Here is a 22,778-nt window from a genome sequence, read left to right on the forward strand (position 1 = left end):
TCTTTCTCCTCGTAATTATTTTTCAAAATTCAATCTTTTTCCACTTTAAGAGGTCAGATCACTGTATCTCAGCGGTTCCCAACCTTTTTTTCCTCCCTTACCCCTCTATATGTATATAACTAATATTGTACCCCCGAAAATTTCACGTGCACATTTTATTACATAATTTCACTACGGGTAGGTAGCTTTTTCAGTACCTTAAACCGGGACAACTATGCCAGGTTTTGAAAAATATTATGTTTGTTGCCCTATTAAGTTCCCAGATTATCCTAGGGAAGACCCATGTTTTCATCACACCGACAATATATTGAGTGATAGCCTCTCCACACACTTCTAGTCTTCTGATTTGTTTGCAGGTCTTTATTATGGTTTTGTTTTGGTCGTGCAAAACTGAATATTTTGGTAGTCTATTTAGGTGCCTCGCCCTGCCCATAAATCACACATAAGTAAAAATTAATCACACCGGATAGAGAACCAATCACTTCCAAGTACCTCCACACAGAATCATATTGGAGGGACTCGTAAGGGGAGAAAAATTAGGGGAACGACCATCGTATTCCACGTTTTGATTGTCTTTGTGTACCTTTCTAAATTATAAAGTTTTCTAAGTTAAATTTTTTTTTTCCAATGTTTTATTGAGATTTCCGGTGGATATAACTTCGTTGGGAAAATTGCCCAAGTGCCAGAGAATCTTTGCCAACTATGTTTTTAATTTTTTTAACCTATAAACTTTGACTTAAGTTGTCATTTTTTCACACATTTTGAAAATGGAGACGAAGACTAATCGCTGATGGTGGTTTTAAATCATTTTCGTACATGAACTTACAAGAATTCAGTTGAAGAAAAAAAAAGTGGCAGAGTTGTCCCGGTAATCATAAAAAATAATAATAACATAAAAAATAACATAAACATAATTATTATTATATATACATATATTAATTATAATAATAATATTATAATAATTTCATAAATAGAAACTTTGTTTTAAAAACCCCATCTAAGACGCATACGTATTTCCTGGTTGAGATGCAAGAATATCGACAAATCTGAACAAAATATTTGAAATTTCCGAATCGTCCTGAATTTTCCCTCGCCATTCTAAATGTATTCATTCCTTAATAATTCACAGACACATTTTGTATCTCATGCTTATAATATTTTTTACATAAAGAGCACTTTGGAAAAAAGCATGCTGGAATGGTTCGCGGCCGTGGGTTAAAATTGATATTGTAGGCTTTAACAACATTATCATGACACAAGTGGAACAACCTGTTCAATTCTTACCGCTAACATGTAAATCTATTCATCAGGAGGAAAGTCTTTGTCGAGAGAGGGGGGGGGGGGTGGAGGGGAAGTCTCTAATAAGTGGTGCGGGCCGTACCTCAGCGGCACCGCGGTGCGGTGTGGCGTCCTGGGGGGGTGGATTGCATTACGACGGACGATATCTCGTAAACGCTTAGAGATAGGTCAAAACAAACAAAAAATCGGGCCTAAAGGAATCTACTTTTACGTTTTACACAGGGATAGTATGATTTTGGTCCCCAAAAACTCAATTGAGGGTCCTCAGTACTTAGGGCCCTTGGGACACGGGTTGCCGTTATTTTAAAGTAACCAAATTTTAACACGTGAATATGAACCTCATTTGGATCATTTTGAGACTAGGAAAACATAACTTTTCGCAATTCTGAAAAATAAGGGCCGGCCTATTGTACACTTACCGGATGATTAAAGCTGATTGCATTTCATGCGGTTGCTTACCGTTATTTATTTTTCCCACGTCAGAGATATGAAAAACGTACGAGCCAAATCATTTATTCTGATTAACTCGGTTTTTGAAAACTAACATAAAACGTCGCTGGTGAAACACGATCCTCACATTTCTGAGATAATAATTTTAACCGAGTTTTTGAAAACTGAGATTATAGAGAATATTATCCGTGTTGTGTACTACTAAATAAGTGATAGCTCGAACCATCATTTTCTGAATCACACGGTCATTCCCACCTTCCTTTTTTTCCATCGCCTTTCCCGTCGGTTTCCCTACTTAGAACCGTCATTCAATTAAAAGCCAAACGTGGCGTTACAATTGCTGTAAGCGGCCTTGCGTTCTGATTGACTGAAAGACGGTACCAGCGATGGTTTCAGCGACGGAAAAAGGTACGTGCCGAACGATGGAAAAAGGGATGAAATTTCTATCCCCGGAGACCATAATTGTAGCGATCGCTGGAGCTGTCCCTCCAGAGGGATGGAAAAAATGATCGTGTGACTCAGGCTTTACTAAGAGACGTGCTACTTGATAAATATATTGGCTATGAGCTTGATATTTTCGGCGTAGTAGAGCCTTTTCAACGTTGGCGCATACCTTGAATTTAAAAATTTTACCACACTATATTCTCAGAAATAGGCATGCTAGTCAATATACTTTACTGCATAATATATATGCGTATGATAAGGTATCATAGGCAGCACTTTCAGCGAGAAAATAATAGCTACATATCAGGTATGGCTAGAAAAAACGGGATATTTGAAGTAACTCTTTGCATTTTTCTTTAAAAATGTCATCATATCCCCTGAAACGTATTCCTCTTCAGTATCTCTAAAGCTTTCTATTCGAATTTTCCACTGTTCAAAACAGTTTTTCAAAGTCATTTTCTGTAAGCTTGTTTACGGTCTCCGTCGCTTTTACCTTCAATGCTTCCATTGTGTCAAAATTGGTGCCTTTCAATGCTTCCTTCACTTTCATGAGCTTAAATATTCACATGGAGCTAAGAATGGTAAGTAGGGTGTATGGTCTAAGACAGGGATACGAAAGAAGGCTGGGACCCAGCTGAGCAAATTAGTGTCGTTCATCCGTTTGCAATGTGGAGGAGGGATGTGTGAGATACCGCGGCAATAGGGTGGTTTCCTATTATTTTTTTAATGCCTTAATCGAAAGATTATTACTCCTGGAGTACGTATTTCACGCGTTTAGATTTTTAAATGACAATATCTATTTTTCGCGATTAAATGAAAAGTGAAAATTTTCAAGCGCGCGAAAACGCGACGCTCAAGTATGAATGCCGGGAAATATCTCCGTACGTCGTATTTCTGGTTCCCCCTCCCGCCCGGTAAGGTGACCTTGAGGCGAGGCTTAGCGCTGATACGTCGCAGGCTGCCAGCGGGTAGCTGAGTACCTTGCTGAATGGTAGCGCTTGGCTTAAAAAAGGTTTATTAATACCTTATCAAACGAAGAAAACTTTCCGACCATAGCCAGTTTTAATAGGTGATTATTAAGACATGTTTCCCTGAGCTCTGTGCCTCATGCATGCATTGGTAACCTCAGACGATGTATAACTCCTATCCTCTCGTGTAGAAACTAGGTCCCTGTGACGTCACGTGGAGTGGAATCGCATGGGCGCCAATCTGGCCTTTTTCAAATGAGGATAAAATTTGACCCTTGCCATTCGTCTAAACCGGTATTTCAAAAACCAAATAATTTGTGTATTATGAATACACTAATGGTGGGTAACGAATCGCAATCAATGCCTTTCGTTTTCTTTGATGAAGGAAACTACCCTATTACTTACTTCGTCGCTCGCACCGTTTCTCTTACAGAAAACCAGTCTCGCTATCTTCTAGCCATACCTCGAATGTCCACACTGAAGAGAAATAGTACTAATAATCAAGACAAACAGAAACTGATAACTTCAGGCTTAACTGGTGAAACCTTTCCATTATAAAAAATAAAATAATAACTTTGTAAGGCTCACTAATATATTTATAAAAGCACGAACCGGGATTCAAAGTTACATCTTCAGAAGAAGATATAACTTTGCTATGACAGTTTATTCTTCACGAATATTCTGCTAAGAAAGTTTATTCTATATTTCTTTTAAACTTGCAAAGTATGTTCTTATTTCATTTTGTAAAGATCAAACATTTTGGTAAAAGTTAATAGTACACCATGTTTCATGCCCATTTCTATCTAATTGAAAATCAATGCAAATAAAGGTAATAAAAAATATTTTTTTTAATTATTCAATTTATCTCGGTGATAAGACAGGATTTGGTTTTTGTACATAGTTTCTTCAATCGATTCCTGGCGTTAATGCCACACCCTAAAAACTCTCCGGGAACAGGTCATCCAACATAGGACTTGACGAGAAAACTTCCTTTTAACGCGTCAGGACGCAGCCTCAGCGAAGTCGCGTGTTAGACGAACGTAAGCGAATCCTCCCTTCGTTCTCCGTTCCATTCTCATTGCCCGAAAAGCAATAGCGTCTCAGGAAAGCGGAGTTGAAGGATGAAGCGACCACAAGTGAGCGCGCGATCACCGCGAAGTCTCCCGGAACAGACGTACGTATAAAAAATAGAGGGGGGCCGAACCCCGGAACCTGAAACTTCAGTTCATTAGCAAAGGGGGCTCAGAATGCTCAAATGGAAACCCCCAACCTCCTGGAGCCATTTGAAACTTTTCCTTGGGGCTCGCCCATTTAGCCATCAGTGCACCGAGATCGCAGCCAACTCTGTCGAAAGGCGTCTGCACTCAAGAGCGAATTGAGCGAATATTAGGTAGTCGTTCGCCGTTCACAAGGGCGATTATGGAGAAAGCCGATTCTTAGAGACGCTCGCGGCTGTTCGTCGCAACAAATTACATCATTGGGTAAACTGAGCGAGAATATTCGCAGGTTGTTGGACACGCCATCGCACGAAATATCTCCGGAAGGAAAGACATTGACACAAGTGGCAACAAGATATTAAAAAGTGATTAATTTTGAACCTGACCCCATTAGCGGTTCACCGTTTTTTCAAAGATTTCTTCTTAGCATTCTTAAGAAATGTCTATACTGTGTTTTAAAATTCCCGAGTAACATATATTTCGTAAACGAAAGATAATGTCTACTTTATGCCAAATTTCACGTGTAAAACGGGTACGCCATTTTTCGTTGCAAATACAGGCAGATGTGAGCAAAAATCTTAAAAAATCATGGATAATATAGGCAAAGTACCATGTCTAAGGAACATTGTATTTTTTATGCGTAAAAAATCATACCTCCATGCCGCACCATTAGCAAATTCAAATATCTTCGGAGAAAAACAAGATCGCGCGTGTTTTTGAGAAATTGGTCCAGCTAGGGTTGTTGTATCACAGAAACGAGTCTACACCCTGCACCCTATAGTATATAACCTAAAATAGCATATAAATCCATACTTGGTAATCATTTGCGATTTTTTTACTCTTATTTTAAAGCCTCTATTTAGAAAAAGTATTTTTGAACCTTCTCCGGCGTTTCCCGATTTCGGACCACTGGCGTTAATGGATTCAAAATATTGTACGGCTATAATATGACGAAGCTACCGACACATTTACTAGGGTATAGCTAAGATTACAGTGAAAAAATGAATAACTGAGGATGAGTTGAGTAAATAAATTATCTTTTGACTACTTTTGGACATAGAATGGAGACGAAAAAAGTAGGTAAAGAGCAAACTAATAGTGAGATTGGAGAATAGGATTATTAAGTATTACGATTCAGAGGGGAAATAGAGCCGGGGCAGCAAATGAGGAATCTATACAAGGAGAATAGCAGATATATAAAAGTATTTTTCCGAAATTCTATGATATGCAAGTTATATGTACTCATTATACTACCTATCGATAATTATGGAAAGATTATACACGATTTGATCACCTGTATCCGATATATATATGACTATTAAGATGATATACATACGTTTATCGTCTCGATTTTGTCTAAGTGTAGTCCAAAAGGAATTTATTTACTCAACTCTTCCACATTTTTTCACTTCTTATACAAGTAATGTGTGTTCATGAAACTACCTATCAATAATTATGGAAATATTATCCACTGGATGATGAATACGATACTTGAAACTCATTCCATACGACTCTCCCTTGCGAGAGCGAAATTAAAGAGGGAAAGGAAGATATGGATTAAATTTTTCCTGCGATTCACTTCGAGTTCTTGAATTCAGTGCACTGAGTCGCGCCCCCTCCAGGAGACGGTTGAAAAGAAAAAAAAATAACTTCCATTTCCGCCATAAGAGGGACGGAGCACCTACTTTCTGAGAGGCCACGATGTTTTTAACGCAAAAAATATCCCGCGAAGTTTAATTATTCATTGAGAACTGTCCAATGTTTTCCTGCGTGAGTCGCAACAAAATTTCCCGTTTTTATTTCGCGAATAAAATTTCTCTTTCGCGTCCGGCTCTCGATTTAGGTTTCTCTCAAGAGTTAACCAGCAACTCTCTCCATTTTTTTTATTTTTTAGATTTAACCCTGCGCCACTTAGATCCTTTATTTTATCTTCCGCTCTTCCTTTACCCTTTGGCAATAAGTATGTCCTTCAATTATTTCAAAACTTCTCCTAGCAACAGGGAGTTCGCAAATAATATGAACAGACGCCTTGACCGAAATGCACATACTGCATATTCCGCAAAGAACTAAAATGCTCCATGTCCTCCGTGCACACAACTTACCAACCGTTCAAGAGTTCATTTCAAAACAAGCTAATCGCATGGGCGCTCGTCTTACAGCTACTCAGAATTCACTTCTAACCAATATTTGGAATTATGATGAAAACCTTCCAACTACACATACACTGCCTAAACATATCACTCGTCTATGAGTCTATCGTATGTCTTTCCTTCTTGCATTTCGTTCTTTTATAAAAAAAACATTTATAATCGTTTAAAAAAAACCAATAAGATACGTTAAAAGACCAAATAGAAAATTTACAAAACTTAGAAAATCTACAAAAAAAACTCTGAAAATTTTCAAAAATGAAAAGGACTCTAATCTACAATCAAAAAAAAATCAAAAAATGCCTTTTAGGTAACTAAAACACAAAAATATTGTTGCGAAAGCTACGTTTTTTTCTCTACTTTTTTGTTTTTTAATTGTTTTTATTTTTAGTTGTTCAAATTTTTACGAACAGTCATTTAGATTTTATGTTTCCTCTTCTCACTAACAATGCATTCCACAAGCCACGCAAACATCCGTCATTTTTATTTTTATTACTTTTGACAACATTGGTAGTGGTGGCAATATAGCTACCGGGACATTTTTTCATGCGCCTTCGGCGCCTCAGATCGTCTGCCTGGACCGAAATGCACCTCACATAGCGCTATCCGTGAAGATAGTTTTTCGAAACGATATATCCACAAAGGAAGGGCTACATTTACATTTATTGGTAGTGAATCGCTCCCTTTTCAAAGATTTCATTTAATCTCTTAAGAATTTGAAAGATATGTACTCCTAGCATTGGAAGCATCATTAATGGAAGCAACTGGTAGCCTGTAACACAAACAGTTAATTTTGATTTAGATACGAGCACGAATGAGTTGTGCATCGCTTCCGTGTTAACAAAGATTCACGCAGATATCTGATCCCAACTCGGTTTCAATAACTTCAGGTTTTTTACGTATCCTAAGGTCTACCCTCGTTAGTTCCTCACAAAGTTACAAATGGTCTAATAAGGATAAACTTCGAAGGGCAAAGATATAGGCGAGAGAAGTACTACTCCAGCGAGGAATTAGAGTGGGTGATTAAAGAAGAATATCATAGGTGTTAAAAGACGAACTAATAGAATTATTGAAGTCAGATCTGCGTCAAAGCAATACTCGGGTAATCTCTTGATTTATTAGACTAATTTTAGACATCTTAGAATTATTTTTCGTCTGTCAATTTTTTAAAACAATCCAAAATTGATAACTGTTGGTACATTTAGTTTGAATTTGCACCTTGGATGTAATGCTAAGTAGGTTAATAAAAGTATCACAATTACCTTGACTAGCATTATTCTCATACCCGATGATAAAAGTAAAGACAAGAATAGCCCAAATAAAAAGGCATTTTCGCTGATAAGAACCTACTCACAGATGAGACCAAAGACAGCTCTTGATAATAACGTGTAAATGATGAAACCAACCGAGGTAATAAATTTATGTGGAAAATTACTACAGCTGTTTGTATCTCGTTAATATAAATTCCAAAAAGTGAACTCGTCGAACAATCAATCGGAAATCAAAGTCAATCGGAAAACATATTAGGATTTATTCGAACTCACAAAACATTTAATACCATGCTGAAAGGTCTAAACAAAATAAAAATAAAATAATATGCGGTTACTTAATGAAAGTTCTATGCTCTTGGTCATATATTAAATATTAAAACAAATACACGGAGAGTGAATATCCTCAATCCCATGTTCCATCACTACATACACATCCGGAAATTAAAAGGCCGCAGGGACGGAAGGAACTCACCTTGATCTTAAACGAATCTGAATGCTGGGAAGCTTAACGCAATATTCTAGAGGTAAATGAGGGCTGTGGCATTGAAAACAGAAATTTAAGCCGATGCAAAACTATATATTATGAGAACTATCTCTTCCTTACAAAAATAGTAGCCATTTGCAGAAGGAAGGCGCTGAAAATATAATTACCATTACTAGGAGACGGTGAGTACAAGCTGATTGCGATCGCAAGAGCACGTTCTGGTGATCAGCTAGAGAAGATAAAATATGGTATCTTCCATCGCTTGAAAAACACGAAAAACCTAAAATAAACGACAATAACAATGGAAAGCAAAAACTATTATCATTCAGCAATCATTTCCAACACAAGCACCATGATTCAGATTTAATTCACCTCAATGTTGAAATTTCACGGACCAAAAGAACACAGTCTGTGAAAGTATTACACGAATTTCAGCAAGAGAAAAGCAACCAAATTAATTCGAATAAATATTCAAAATGAAATCAACACCACAGGATAAAAAAATATTAAAAATCGTGGGAGTAGATCTTAAACAAGAGCGTGCGTTGCCAAATATAACACGCGATGAATAGCTGAGGAGGAAGTTGGTCTTCCTCATTACGAGGAAAATCATAATTGAGAAATTGTTTTCGACGCACGTCCGAATATTAATTGGTAATCAATATGCTGAAGTGAGAGAGAGAACACATGCTGCATTTCTCATAAATGATCAACTCGCACCTTTGGAGTCCATATCAAAACATAAACAGACCGCGGGAACGGAACGTTAGAGTGACATTTCAAACATTCGCTCCAGTGTAAATTATAACTAACGAGAAACACAGCCTTAAAATGCTCCTATGGACCCGGATGATACATGAAATACTAATTTTCAACCCTTTAGCTCGCATGAAGTACGTTTTATGCATTCCAAACTCACTACTGAGGTGATGAATTGTAGAATCTCGAAGAGGGAACATTAGTGGATTCAGATTCGCAAAAACAAAGGTCATAATTTAAAGGGGAGTAAATTTTCGGGAACTATAATTCATCTTTTTCTCAATAAGGTCGTCTTATATTAACTTAAATAAATCTAAGTATACCGGGACTAGCCACGGTGATAACTTTTACCGCACCCGCAATGCACAAATTGTGCGAAAAATCCTCAGGGAAAAAATCATTCGCCTTGACCAGGATTCGATCCCGGATCCCCCGAAAATTTCCACAGAGAAGATTTATACCTCGGTATCTTAACTGGCTACAGCACTCGACCGGAAATCGAGGGATTCGGGTTCGAATCCTGGTCAAGGCGAATGATTTTTTTCCCTGTGGATTTTTCGCACACCTTAAATAAATGTTATTTCGTTCCTACTTTAGCAAAATTCAATATCATATCATCAACATGTGTCCCTTCAAATCTTGACAAAATGCTTTCTGATACGAATAAATAGAGCCATACACTTTACTTTCCTAACGATAGAAAAGCACGCCTGGGATAGGCGCCTCACCAGATTTCTCTTACACCTCGTCTCACAACATACCTATACTTAGATAAAAAACATAACCGCAAAAAAACATTAATAGAATCAAGTACATCAAATGTATCACTGAAAATTGCCTAAAACTGTTATCTGACAGCTCAATCGACAGATAAATAATGTTTGGAGAATAACGCCATTTGGAAAGGGAGAAGGAATCATGGGGGCCCGAAGAGGAGACGCCTCGCCGCGTGTTCATTTTCCCCGTATCTCGCTAAGAAAGAGAAATGAGTCTGCAATCTCATTCCAATACATCGATCGAGATGAGGAAGTGGCCATTCCGGGCGGCACTTCCGATTCCACGTCTTTGGGAAAAACTCTCCATTCCAGACACAAACTGTGCCCTCCATCATATCCAACTATCGATGTGTCACTTTCCAACGACGCACGGAGGTCTCCCTGCCGGCACACCACATTTTCCGCGAAACGAGGAGAAAGTCCATACTTCCTCAAGGTTATTAACAGCTACAAATAGCTTGTGGGAGTATCCAGATGATTACAGAACAGCGAAGTAAAGACACCGCAGGTAAGCGTAACAGAGAATGATAACTCTGTATTCCACAGCGTGCAATAAGTAATTTACTTCCTAAGATATTATGCCTGAAATTGTTTAAACACAGTAGAAAATACTAAGTATGGTTATAATAGGTGATTGTTTTTCGGGTTTCTTCCGCGTTGACTCATATTTACTTATATTATGGCTCTAATTGGTTCGACTGGATTATAATATTCAATATGTAAATTTAAGGCAATTCGGTGAATTCATGATATACATATATACTTATCAATCACTTCCACCAGTATTATCGATCATAAATTTGAATTTTAACGAGGACAATTTATTTTCATTGTTATTTGAAAATTGTACCCACTGTAGACTTCAAATAATCGTTCTCAGCATTATTATGGCGTGTTCGTAGTATCAAGATTTACACTTATTTTAGGAGAAGTAATTACACATCAAAATAAATAAGAAACAGAAATTTTTACTTAAGAAGCAAAAAAGTTTCGACTTGTAAGCTAGTGTGCCTAGGAAGTAAAATATATAAAAAAATACATAATAAATCTGATAAATTGAGTACATCTCTTTTCGAGGGATTAAGTTCTCGGTGCAACTATAAGTAGCTGCACCGAGCTGTAGTCGTCAAAGACATACGAAAGAGATTTGAACGCCTCCATTATGTAATGATTTACTTTCAGCCAGCGCTCAACTTATTCATGTAAGAACGTCATTTACTGAGAGTAATACGTATTTTAGGTCGATAAATGGTCGATGGAAATGCTGCTCATTTATTGTTCATTTGCAGGGTGACAGATAAAAACATATCAGTTCATAAAAGATAGTGAGCCTAAGTGATATAAGTATTAAATAACTAAAATTTTAAGACAGATACCGAAGTTAGTAGTGTAAAACCAAAATAAAGTAAATATTGAAAACAGAATTAACTTTTCCAGGATACAATTATTTCCAGGATTAAATACATCCAAAGGCAAAGTGAACTTCACGTATGCTATACAGTAGTTACACGCTAAAATGTCTTTTGAGCGAACCTTTTATACAAATGCTAGCATATAGAAATAGGTTTAAATACCAATTTCAAAATTGCTATCTATGATGCGTGAATAACATTGTGTCTACTGCAAAATTTCTTATCAAGATATTATGGTTATGCGAAAACTCACTATTTGCAGTTCAGGAGTCTTGAAGAAATTATGAGCGTACCTGAGGGAACCTTTAAACGACTTTAGTTTGCTCAATACTAGTGATGAACAGCATATTTCATGAAATTAAGTCGAAAAATATTGAGATCACGAAAAATACCCCGGACTTCGCCAAACCAAAAAGTCGAGTAATATCATTCATTGATTATGCTAATCGGGGCACGTGATTTTGAATAATTTCTACGTGATTGAATGTCACTCAAATATTTGTTTAGGACAGGATAACAAATTTAATGGCCTACATATCAGACATACAACAACAACGAGGTAAAGAGCAATTTTTTTACGACTATTTGCTGCTGAATGTTCGCGGAGTTATTAGACATTGTCCGACAACACACGCTCTTTTAGAACGCTCACTTTTTCGTCTAAAATATCACTCTTCTAAAATTACGACAGCAGATACCTGGTGTGATCTAAAATCAGTATCCTCAGACCACGTCAATTAATCAGCCCACGGCGAAGATAATGACCAAATTCGAGCCAATCCGAGAACTGAAGAATTACGTCCCGAACTGAATTTTTTTCTATTCCAAATGGTTTTAGCGACAGACTTAAAAGGCAAAACTGCCGGATACTTGTGTGACCTTGCATTACTCTTCCCAAAACGATCGACTTTAATCGAAATATTTATGGATATGGTTTCGACATAACCAAAAAGGATTACGAAGATAAAGGGGTAAATCCAACTTCAGCGTCGCTAAAAAAAGGGGTCCTCATTGTAGAGAGTAAGTGCTCAGTCTCCTCTCATCAGTGACGCAGTATCAAACTGATAACGCACGTCCGCCCTATTGTCGCAGGAAAAGCAGCGTTTGAAGTGCGGCAAAGTGTCCTTAGAAAGAAATGCTGTGCGGCATGGCATGACCTCTTAAGGACTGAGGGAAAAAAATTCGTCTTGGAGAAGAAAGCCAAATTGAATGGAAAACCTTATTCTGCACCAATGATGGAAATACCGTGAAACGTAATAAAACCCGATGACACGTTTTTGTTGAGATTTATTCTTCAACGAAAGCACTGCTCCTTCAAAGAGTGAATGTTTCCGAGAAACGAACACCTGAATTCTGAGAAAGAGGGTAAGAATATTTCAGGGAGGGCTTTCTTTTGCAGTCTTAAATGTAAAGGATGAATAGACAGGACACGGCGCGAGTAGCTGATAAATTCCACTCAAGTTTTTTTTAATGAAATTTGCGCAACTATCAGACTACTAAAATAAACTAATGAGCCTCGTCGCTTCATGAAAGTCTCAGTATTAATAATTGTAAACAATTACTGTACGATAAAAAAGTAATGCGCCCCCAAAACTGATGATATTATTAATATTGAGAGCATCCCAAAAAATTACCGACAGCCAAATTATATACTGCTTTGATGCTTTCTCTCAAACAAGTAGCATTAAGAATGAAATAGCATAAAATATTTCGTATAAAATGGCATTCGCCAATTAGGACAACAGATACTTGAGACGAGCTAGATTAAATTATGTATCCTCAGGCCACGGCGATTAATTATCCCACTGCAAAGATAATGGCCGCATTTGAGCCAATCCCTAGAACTGAAGAATCACGTCCCAAATACCTTCGGGGGCCTCCCAATTCCCATCATTTAAGAGCATTAACGCAAACCTAAACCCATCGAGAAAAAAAAAGGTCGCGATTCCACCGAGATATTGGTCCAAAAGAGAAAGGGAGGGACGGAGTCGCCTCAACCCGTGCACCTCGTTTGGGCCACGTTGCCAACGAAATTATGAGAGGAAAGTTGGAAGGAGAAGGAAAGAGGTAGTGAAAGAGTTGTCGGGGCTGTTCAGATGGCGAACAAGGTGGACAGACAAATCGGAAGGGTCGGGATGGGGATAGGAATCAAATGAAAGGCGGGGAGAGAGAGAGGGTACACGAGGGAGAGCAGAAGACTGATTCGGGATAAGGTTAAGAGAGGGAGAAGGGCGTATCTGATTTGAACAAGGATCGAAAGGGAGGAGTAATTTCCGCGGCTAGAGAAATAGCTTCTCATCCCTCCGTCCCAGGTTCAATTTCCTGATTAAGCTGCCTCTCCGGATTGGACTCAGACGAGAACGTAAACCCATTAAAAATAATGGCCATCTAGCATAGAAAAGCACTATGGAACTTACGCAAATACCCCTAGTGATTGCAGTGAAGTTTTCTCGGGTTTCACACCGGGTCAGGTCCTCGATTTCTCTTTCCAACGTTTCGATGAGCAACTGGCCCATCGTCTTCAGGGATTCAGGAATCCAATGATTTTGAAATTTCATTGGATTCCTGAATCCCTGAAGACGATGGGCGAGTTGCTCATTGAAACGTTGGAAGGAGAAATGGAGGACCTGACCCGGTGTGAAACCCGAGAAAACTTCACTGCAATTGTTCGCCGGGAAAAAACCAAAAATTATATTACCCCCAGTGATATTTTCAAAGACATTTTTCGACCCTCTCCCTTCACTCCAACTAAATGCAGTACATGAATATCAGGAAAAACTTGAACAAGTAAACCAAGTGACGGAATCTCACATAAAGTTTTTGGAGAACTTGTATGAAAATAATCCACCCATAAGACTGTAGACGCATGGCCACACGAGTGCCAACCACCAAGCGGAGAAGACTTCAAGAATAGTGTGAACAATTGCTTTTGCGTAAGACAAAAAATGTGGCAAGAGCAGACGACTTTTCTTTCAAGAGATTGAATAAATGAAACTATATCCGGTATGATTGGAGAAAAAGCATTTTATAATAATAAATAATGGAGCTAACGAAACAATCTTACTCAAATTTCGGCGCGCTACAACGCGTCAATGGCATCCTCATTAGGTGAACTCAGCTTTACCTTAGTATTCTACAATCTATCGACGTGTCCATCACAAGTCAAAATCTAGGGGACCGAGGGTATTTTCAACCGGGAATTTGAGCACATAGAGACCGACTCAAGTTCGACGCTTCGCCAGTCAACACGGCCGACAAATCTAAATTCCCAAGTAACCTTCTGCTGAGGATCCGCTGGTGCCCACGCCGGATCCACCTTTCCCCGCTCCTCCACTCAAACCTTTTTTTCACCGCCCTATCCTATAAAGAGGAAAATAACCTAAGCAGCCAGGCACCCTCCCCGGAAAAAACTACCAACCAATCAACGAGGCGGAAAGGTAAGCGGAGTGAAGTGGCCGATGTGCGCGCGTAGGAGATGGGAAGTCCGCATAGGGTAAGAGGTTGCGATTAGATCAGCAGGGAATGCGGACTGGAGCCATGGAATGAGGAGAGCAAGGCAGACGATGATGCAGGTAAAGGACGATGCTCTCCACGGCGAGATAAGATCACGGGACGGGAGATGAATCGAGAACCACATTTGTCATCCATCTACGCCTGCGTCGCCCCCTTCCAACCCGGTCAACCCACAATCCATCCGTGGCTGCGACGACGCCCACCCCGGTTGGGGATGTACCTATATTAACTTCAGGCCGCAGAGCATGCCCGCGGGGCGTATTTACCCTGCATTGCGCGGACAACACCTCCACCACATTAAAAGACCCGCTTTGTCCCCTATTCATTGTCAGCGAGTGTGTAACTTGCGATTGTGAATTGATGCGATCAGATGAACCAATCAAGATAAATATCAATTTGTGTATAGTGAATGCAATGACCGATTACGCCAGATTACCTACATCACATACGCGCATTTTTTCAGGAAAATTAAAGCCAGCAAATTTTTGGAGATAAACTTAACTGCACATAGATAATAAGGACCTTGCTTAATCTCATTGATGGTAAGGTTGCTAACTTATTAAGAAAGGGTGGCATAGAGTAATATAAAAAAGTATTTCTTTAATCTTTACCTGGTGGGCACAGCTCATTGGGATCGCATAGAATAAGTAAACAGCCGGAAAAACGATGGAATTTTAAGAATGCAATTAATTCACACATAAAAATGATGATAATATGGAAATGACTTTTTTAGCTGAAAGTACAAAAAAGAAATTTCACAAAAAGTATGCCCGTGGGTCGTATTTTACCTACATATGCAGACTCCACCTCATTTAATAACATCAAGACTCAAGTTCACCACCACTGTGACATAAAGGGGCTATAGTGGTTATTAATGGATAGGGTTACATGCCTCAATTTATCAGAAGTTATATTTGGAGCATGATTCTCAACGAAAGTGAGGCATGGACATTCACGAAGAAATAAAGGGTCGAGGCCTACGAAATTTGGTGCAATAGAAGAATGATGAGAATAAAATGGATCGACCGAATAAGTAATGAGGGAGTCCTAAGAGGAATATGAGAGAAGAGAAGTCTCGTGAAAGCCTTGATAAGAAGGCAGAACAACACCATATCTTGAGACATGATGGGCTGATGAAGACAATCGTCGAGGGACAAGTGGAGGGCACGAACGGAAAAGGAAGGCCTCGAACAAAATATATGGATTTGGTAAAAAAGCACGTGAAAGAGAAGAGATACGTAGGTGTGGAAAGATTAAATGAGAGGAGAATTGAGTGGAGAGTTGCGTCAAACCAATCTTAGGATTGTTGACCAATGATGATGATGAACATGCCTCAACTTTGATGAATGTCTTTGATCGTACCTATCAATTTGTCGGCAGAAACCAATAAACCATAACCGTCATCTCAAGAGCGACTATTTTCTCTGAGAATATGCCCGTGTCAGAGTTAAAGCAGTAATCTGATGTCGTTGAGGCATAAAGGTCCTTCATCATACAAAGAGTAAAATCGTATATAAGGAGTGACAATGAGAAACTTCACAAATGCAATTATTTTGATCTGACGCATGCTTTGCTCGTTGGAACCACAAAAAATAATAATCACCCGGAGAAAAAAGCAGGGTTTAAAGAATTCGATAAAATTAGAGAAGGAAGTAATGAGAAAGATTAAAATGACATGCGTTGCGCTCGTCAAGATTCAACTTTCCAAGAACATCATATAATATTGGTGGGAATAATACTCGATAAAATACTTCGAAGTATGATGTAAAGTAATTATGCCAATTAAATAGGACCTTTATCGAGATTCAAGTCCTGATTCATAGTCGGCGTCCAATGTATGGTGCATTGATAGATAAATGATTTATTATGATGGTAACAATATATTACGAAATTATGGCTGAGAAATAGCGAACGACAAAATTATACACCAGTGTCTCTCACTATTCTTCTAGACCTCCGTAATTCACACATCATTCAGGACTTTAGTGCAATTTTTAGACAATATTATATTTTTTTAATAATCTAATAACATATGCGTTTGATATCAGTGTGTACTCATCTAGGTTAAACAAATTGTCATCCATAAAGACTAAATCGATTAAAAACTAATAGCACGACCGAAATAGGTCTATTATTTTTGCTTGCAAATAAATATGTTCAATAGTAAGCTTCATTTATTAGATGATTATCCCAGTAAAGATATTACACGATTCTTGAGGTTTGATTTGAAGAATGTTCAGAGAGTCAAATGATGGTATAAAGAGAAGATATTTAAAAAATAAATATCATCATTTTGCCAATTGAGTCGTACCCCCGCTCATTTACTTTTTTTCACTTGAAAACGATAGAAAGTTCATACAGGATCGTTGCTGATATTGAAAACGACAAGATAAATACGGTCAAAATAAGCGCCCTTAATGACAGAGATAAGCGCCCTAAAACAATGATTAGCATGCTCTGAAGAAAATCTTCAAAGGAAACATAAGTTAATATAGGTAATTACTTGCTCGTTTCACTTTCATTTTAAAAGGAGTGTTCATCTTCTGCAAAAATTCTAATGCTTTGATAATTTCATTAAAACCTAACTTGCGAAGGAGAACGGACCTTACTCGTCATGGTTTGAATATACAAATCAGGAGGTTGTTGATCATTTGCTCTTGAAAATGCGCAATGTACTTAGAACGCCATTGCAAGTGTCCTACAGCTAGTATTTCCTGAGCAACAATAAATAATTTACGAGGAAAAAATGGACCTACTGCAGTACCAAACAGGAGACAATGATTTTCTCAAACATGTATTGAAATCATTTACGTCGGAATGATAACTGATCATTAGCGATAATTACATCAACAAAATCGCATTGCAAAGCCTTCATTTTCGTGCAAAACCTTTTTTGTGTGCCCTAAATTACATCTATCCGTATCTCTCCGCTAAAAGAGCCCCAGACGTAGGGTACGTGGAAACCTTCTCCAAATTTTCCACTGCATTTAACATGCGGACCGTAGAACGCAAAATATTGGACCCTTCATCGATTCATGGATCGGAAAATTACAAGACCACTGAACACGAGGGTTTCAATCCACACAATACTCTAATGCGCTCCTCCAATTTGACCAATGAAATAAAAAATTAATATAGTACCCTAATTTAACTTATTAGCTGGCAATGTTATTCACTGTGACTACTAACATAGATCCTGGCTAAAAGCCATGTTCCATATCCACATAAAGATCAAGAGAGCGGAACAATGAGGATCCATACCAGAGAGTTATTGAGAAATGAACAGAAACAGCTGAAACGCATTATTCAAGTGATTAACACGCATTTGAAAGCAGGAAAAATTGGTGCCAGTATCCAACTTAGGTCATCGAGCTTATTGACCCTCTCTATGCTCATGATAAAAAGAAGAACACAATGGTAATTTCCACACTTTTAATGTCACAACTCAGCAACCGACCATGGTTTCAACACGCAAGTGTCATTTTCAAGGTGAAAAATCCAGTACTCTCTCGGTATATATACCCAGGCCAAGGTAGGAGGTGGGGGCATATGGAATTAGGTGTGGGGGAGTGGGAGGGGAAACGGTTTTGGTGAACAAGTGAGTGAAGGACGAGAACATACATCGAGTGGGTCGGAGTGAAGGATATAAAGAACTATAAATATAGATAAAAGTTATCATGGATATAAAGATCTTCCATAAAATCGACCCGGATTTGATTTTATACCTTTCGATGCTCCTCTCTACGAAATTATCATTCAGTAATATACTAGCCTCAAGTACCGCATCCAGAAGTCTTCATCAATATTTTGATGATGAAGGTAAAAAAGTGAACGTTTTTTCCTGGATTACTTAGTAGAAAAAAAGAGGGAATACAACGTGGTCCGGTCAATGATATTTTCATAATTGAAATTTCCAATATTATCTATCTGAAGTAGATGTATCTTAAAATATTCTAACCTCCCAAAATTACATTTGATAAAAAAATATACATTAGGAATAATGTAAGCACCTAGTCACCTCGTACATATTCAGCATTCTTAGCCCAAATACGCCCAATCCGAAAGTCTTTTGAAGGAGATTCACGAAATAATATTCTTCTCTCTTCTCATCATTTCTTTTCTATGCACTCATGAAATGATATGAATGATCAATTTGACGATGAATATCATTATGGAGTAATACCCTACCAAAACTATGATTTCCTCTTCTCCATTCCACGTCCATTGCCTGCATGAAAATACTACGAAGAAAAATATTCCATAATCGTGTTTTCGTCCATAATTCCATAATCGTAATTTTATATTACTTTCTTGTTATATTCTTAGTCCTTCCATGGTAGATAAGACATTCAGATTTTCTAACACCTTCAGTCTTCAACATTGCAATTATTTCTTATGCTCATTTTTTCCACTCAACTTAGCTTCTCTTTAGTTCACCATTGGATGGCCTTTCCTCGTCCTTTACTCATTAATTACTATTTTTTTCCACCAATTAGATTCACACTCAACAGATTATATTCACCATTAAACGGCATTTAGATGAGGAAATTAACTGATGGGTTCGTTCACCTACATGAACTTAGCGGATATTTTCGCGGGAGCAGAACGGAGGGCAGGAACAAGTAGGAACAACAGATATTACCACAACTTTAATATGGGACGCAAACCGAGGATTGGCAATTTATCCGGAGGTGGATCCCTAATATGTGGAACGAACACGACTACGCCGGCGGTACCTCATCAACCAGCGGAATAATCCGGTGGCTGGGTCGAGGCAGGGACCGAGCTCTTCTCGCGATAACTCGTCTTCTTATCGGAAAACTCCTCATCCGTATCCTCCGCCTCTCTCGGGAATATTTTCGCATCCCGATTCATCTTTTTTTCATTTAAATTAGTCGATAGCGTCGTGGGAGTGGGGAGGAGATTCAGAGGGTAACTGACGCAGCAAATTCTATGGTTAACAATAAAGGGCGTCCAATTCAAATACGGACCAAACACTAATCCTACCGGTAACGAACGGTATTAATTAGGGAAACAATTACTCATCATTACCTGCGCGTCTTTTTTTAGCAAGACAGCAAAAAATAAAACATCATCAGTCATTGCCAAAAAAAAACGCATTTGCTAAATTTGAATAGCTAAAGGGTCGAAAAAAATAATTCCTTTCGATTTTACATAGAAAAAGATTCAACATAGAAAAATTATAAAAATGTTTGATTTCTGTTACATTGGAGAAATAATTTACGATCTTCTCCCCAATTTTATGCCGATATTCTCATGTACGGCATGAATTCACTAAAATAATCCATAAAAATAGAGGTAAAAGACAGAAAAACCATTGAAAGCGGTTGTAATTAGAAGTTAAAAAGTTAGATATGATGCAATAACAGGTTTTTAGACTTGAGATTTTTTAAAGTATTTATTGAATGTGTCAGGGAAAACCTTAGTTTTCCTAGTCACACCATAAATATGATTCATCAAGGATGAGTTATTGCAAGTGTTCAGTACAGAGACACGATTGTTAAGTGTTAATATCGCAAAATAAAATCATATGAACTATAGCTGCTTAAATTAATTCGCAAACACGGAAACACTAAAAGGTCAAACAATTCAAATATTTAAGTAATCGTGCAGCAAGTTTAGGGCTTGCAAATCATTACCAAGAGGCCCAGAATTACAGCAAGTACAACGATATACTACCAGAATGTTCAAAGATGCAACAATGAGTGCAGTTAAAGGAAGAAATAATTGACTCATTTGCGAAATATTTTCGTCAAATCTAATTTAAATTAAGGGATAACCGGCTATAGCCATTCTGCTAAATTCACTACTTTTACAATATTTGAGGGCAATGGAGCTAAATTTGGGTTTTACTTCACAAGTGATCAAACCGTAATATACTACCAAAATCCAAATTTCCATAACAATGCAATATCCAATATTGGCGAGGGAATTTGAATAGATGGTTACTAATGGAGTCTGTCAACGCATTAAAATGGTCTATCCCCCTGGCATGTGTTTCATCGAAGTGAATTTTCATAAAAAAAGGAAATAATAAAAAAATTAGACCTCCCTCATCACTTTTCCGATGATGGCCCTTTTTGTACCATGCGAAAAACTTTTCCCACGCCCCATTTTCGCCCAGCTCCCGAAATAAATGCTCCGAAAATCGATGTTTCATTCTCAGGCCACTTCATTATCGCACTTAATATTCCCTTCGCGTGATAATGGGTGCATTCGGAGGCGAGAGTATCGCTCGCTCGCTGAGCGCCAGAGCGAAACGCAACATCATCGCTCGGTGAGCGATGTGATTCTCTCCCCCGCGAATGGAAAAGTTGGGTGAACCCACTCGGCGTGGAAGTTTGAATTTTGGGACTGTAAATACATTTGAGAGGTGCACTCGGGTAATGTGGGAAGTAAAATAGAGAAACCGGTAAATTACAAAGGGCCGACAAACATCATGCTCCAATGTTTCAGAATGCATGACCCGTTCATTTCACTCGAAGATGTGACCATTCGTGAAGCAATTCATTGTGATCGGCGCACCAATTAAAACGGCCTCGATACAATCCTCCAATCAAGCGTGATGCATTATCATAGAATGACACTTCCTCATCGCTTAATTACTGGGGGATATTGCGAGGCAGAGAGCCCACCTTACACGGAAAACGCAGCGGCAACATACCATATGCATCCACGGTAAATCACGAGCTTCTGCGGTGCCTGCACTACTGATCGTCAAAGCGATAAATTGATGCTTTAATTAGAGCGGATAGACATTGTCAAAACGATCTTAAAAATGTAGTATGAAATCTACGCCTACTTAAAACACATGGTACATATTTTTAATGTACAAGATGAATGACATGATGGATACCCCTTATTTCAAATATGTACTGTGAGCTTATTCCACTTCGCTACACTTGAAACATGATTAAACAATACACGCTCACGCGCGATGATTATCGTTTAGGTACTTCCACAGAGGAGGATTTTCTTCATTTCTTCACAGGACCCAGAGCATTTTGACCATGATATAGGGAAACAGAACCATAAGCCAAAAGTTTACGGTTTCAGTATGTTTTTGTTACCAATATTCATAAATACATACAAATTTATAAGTAAGTGTATGTAAATAAATATATATAAATCGTCCTGCATTAATGTTTCTGTCTCTTTGTTTCAACTTCTATTATATGTTATTATGATTAAAAATATAAATAAATATATAAGTTCAGCAAATCAAATCTTATCTTCCCGATGTGAAAAGCCGTTACCAAAAAAACATATTTCAGTCAATTTGAGACGGAAAGTGTATCCGACACCCGCAGACTGCATATAAGCGTAAAAGACCCTCCTTTTTTAATACTTCAGTATCTACGCCATTCCTCTCATCACAACACGAAAAGAAAACTTATGAGGAAATCGTAAATAGAAAAGTGATAAGGATAGTTAGTCATACTCAAGATAATGCAGGTCCGACGATCACTGGACTGTTGGTAAAGCAGGCATCATTTTATGCCATTTATCTTCCAATTCATACCATCATGAAAAACATATTACCCTACAACATTATACGCAGCTAAAAGACGCTTCTTTAAGAAACATTTTACATTAAGCAGAACTCCTTATAAGATAAATGAGTGAACTTTAGAATTGCCTTAAGCAAGTAGTAAGGATTGTTAGAGCAGGGGTAGGATCTAAAACCAGTCAACTCGACGGCTTCACCGCGTCCGTGCATAAAAATATAATGCGTCATACTATTTACACCAAGATTGACGATCAAAGGGCTATTGGTGACACAGGCGTTCTTTACCGTCATTTCTCTTCCAATTAAGCTCCCCATGAAAAACATAATACCCCAGCCTTATAGCAACAAACTTAAACGGGGCTAAAAGATTATTCTTAGGGAAAAAGGGTTTCCATTAAACTCATTAGAAACTCCACATTAGAATAAGTAGTGAACTTTACGGGATTGATATCCGCCCGCAGACGTGCCTTAAGCAAGTGGAGAGGAGGGTAGGGATCTAAAAGCAGT

This window comes from Ischnura elegans, chromosome 4 (genome assembly GCF_921293095.1).
Source record: "Ischnura elegans chromosome 4, ioIscEleg1.1, whole genome shotgun sequence".
Classification (NCBI taxonomy): domain Eukaryota; kingdom Metazoa; phylum Arthropoda; class Insecta; order Odonata; family Coenagrionidae; genus Ischnura; species Ischnura elegans.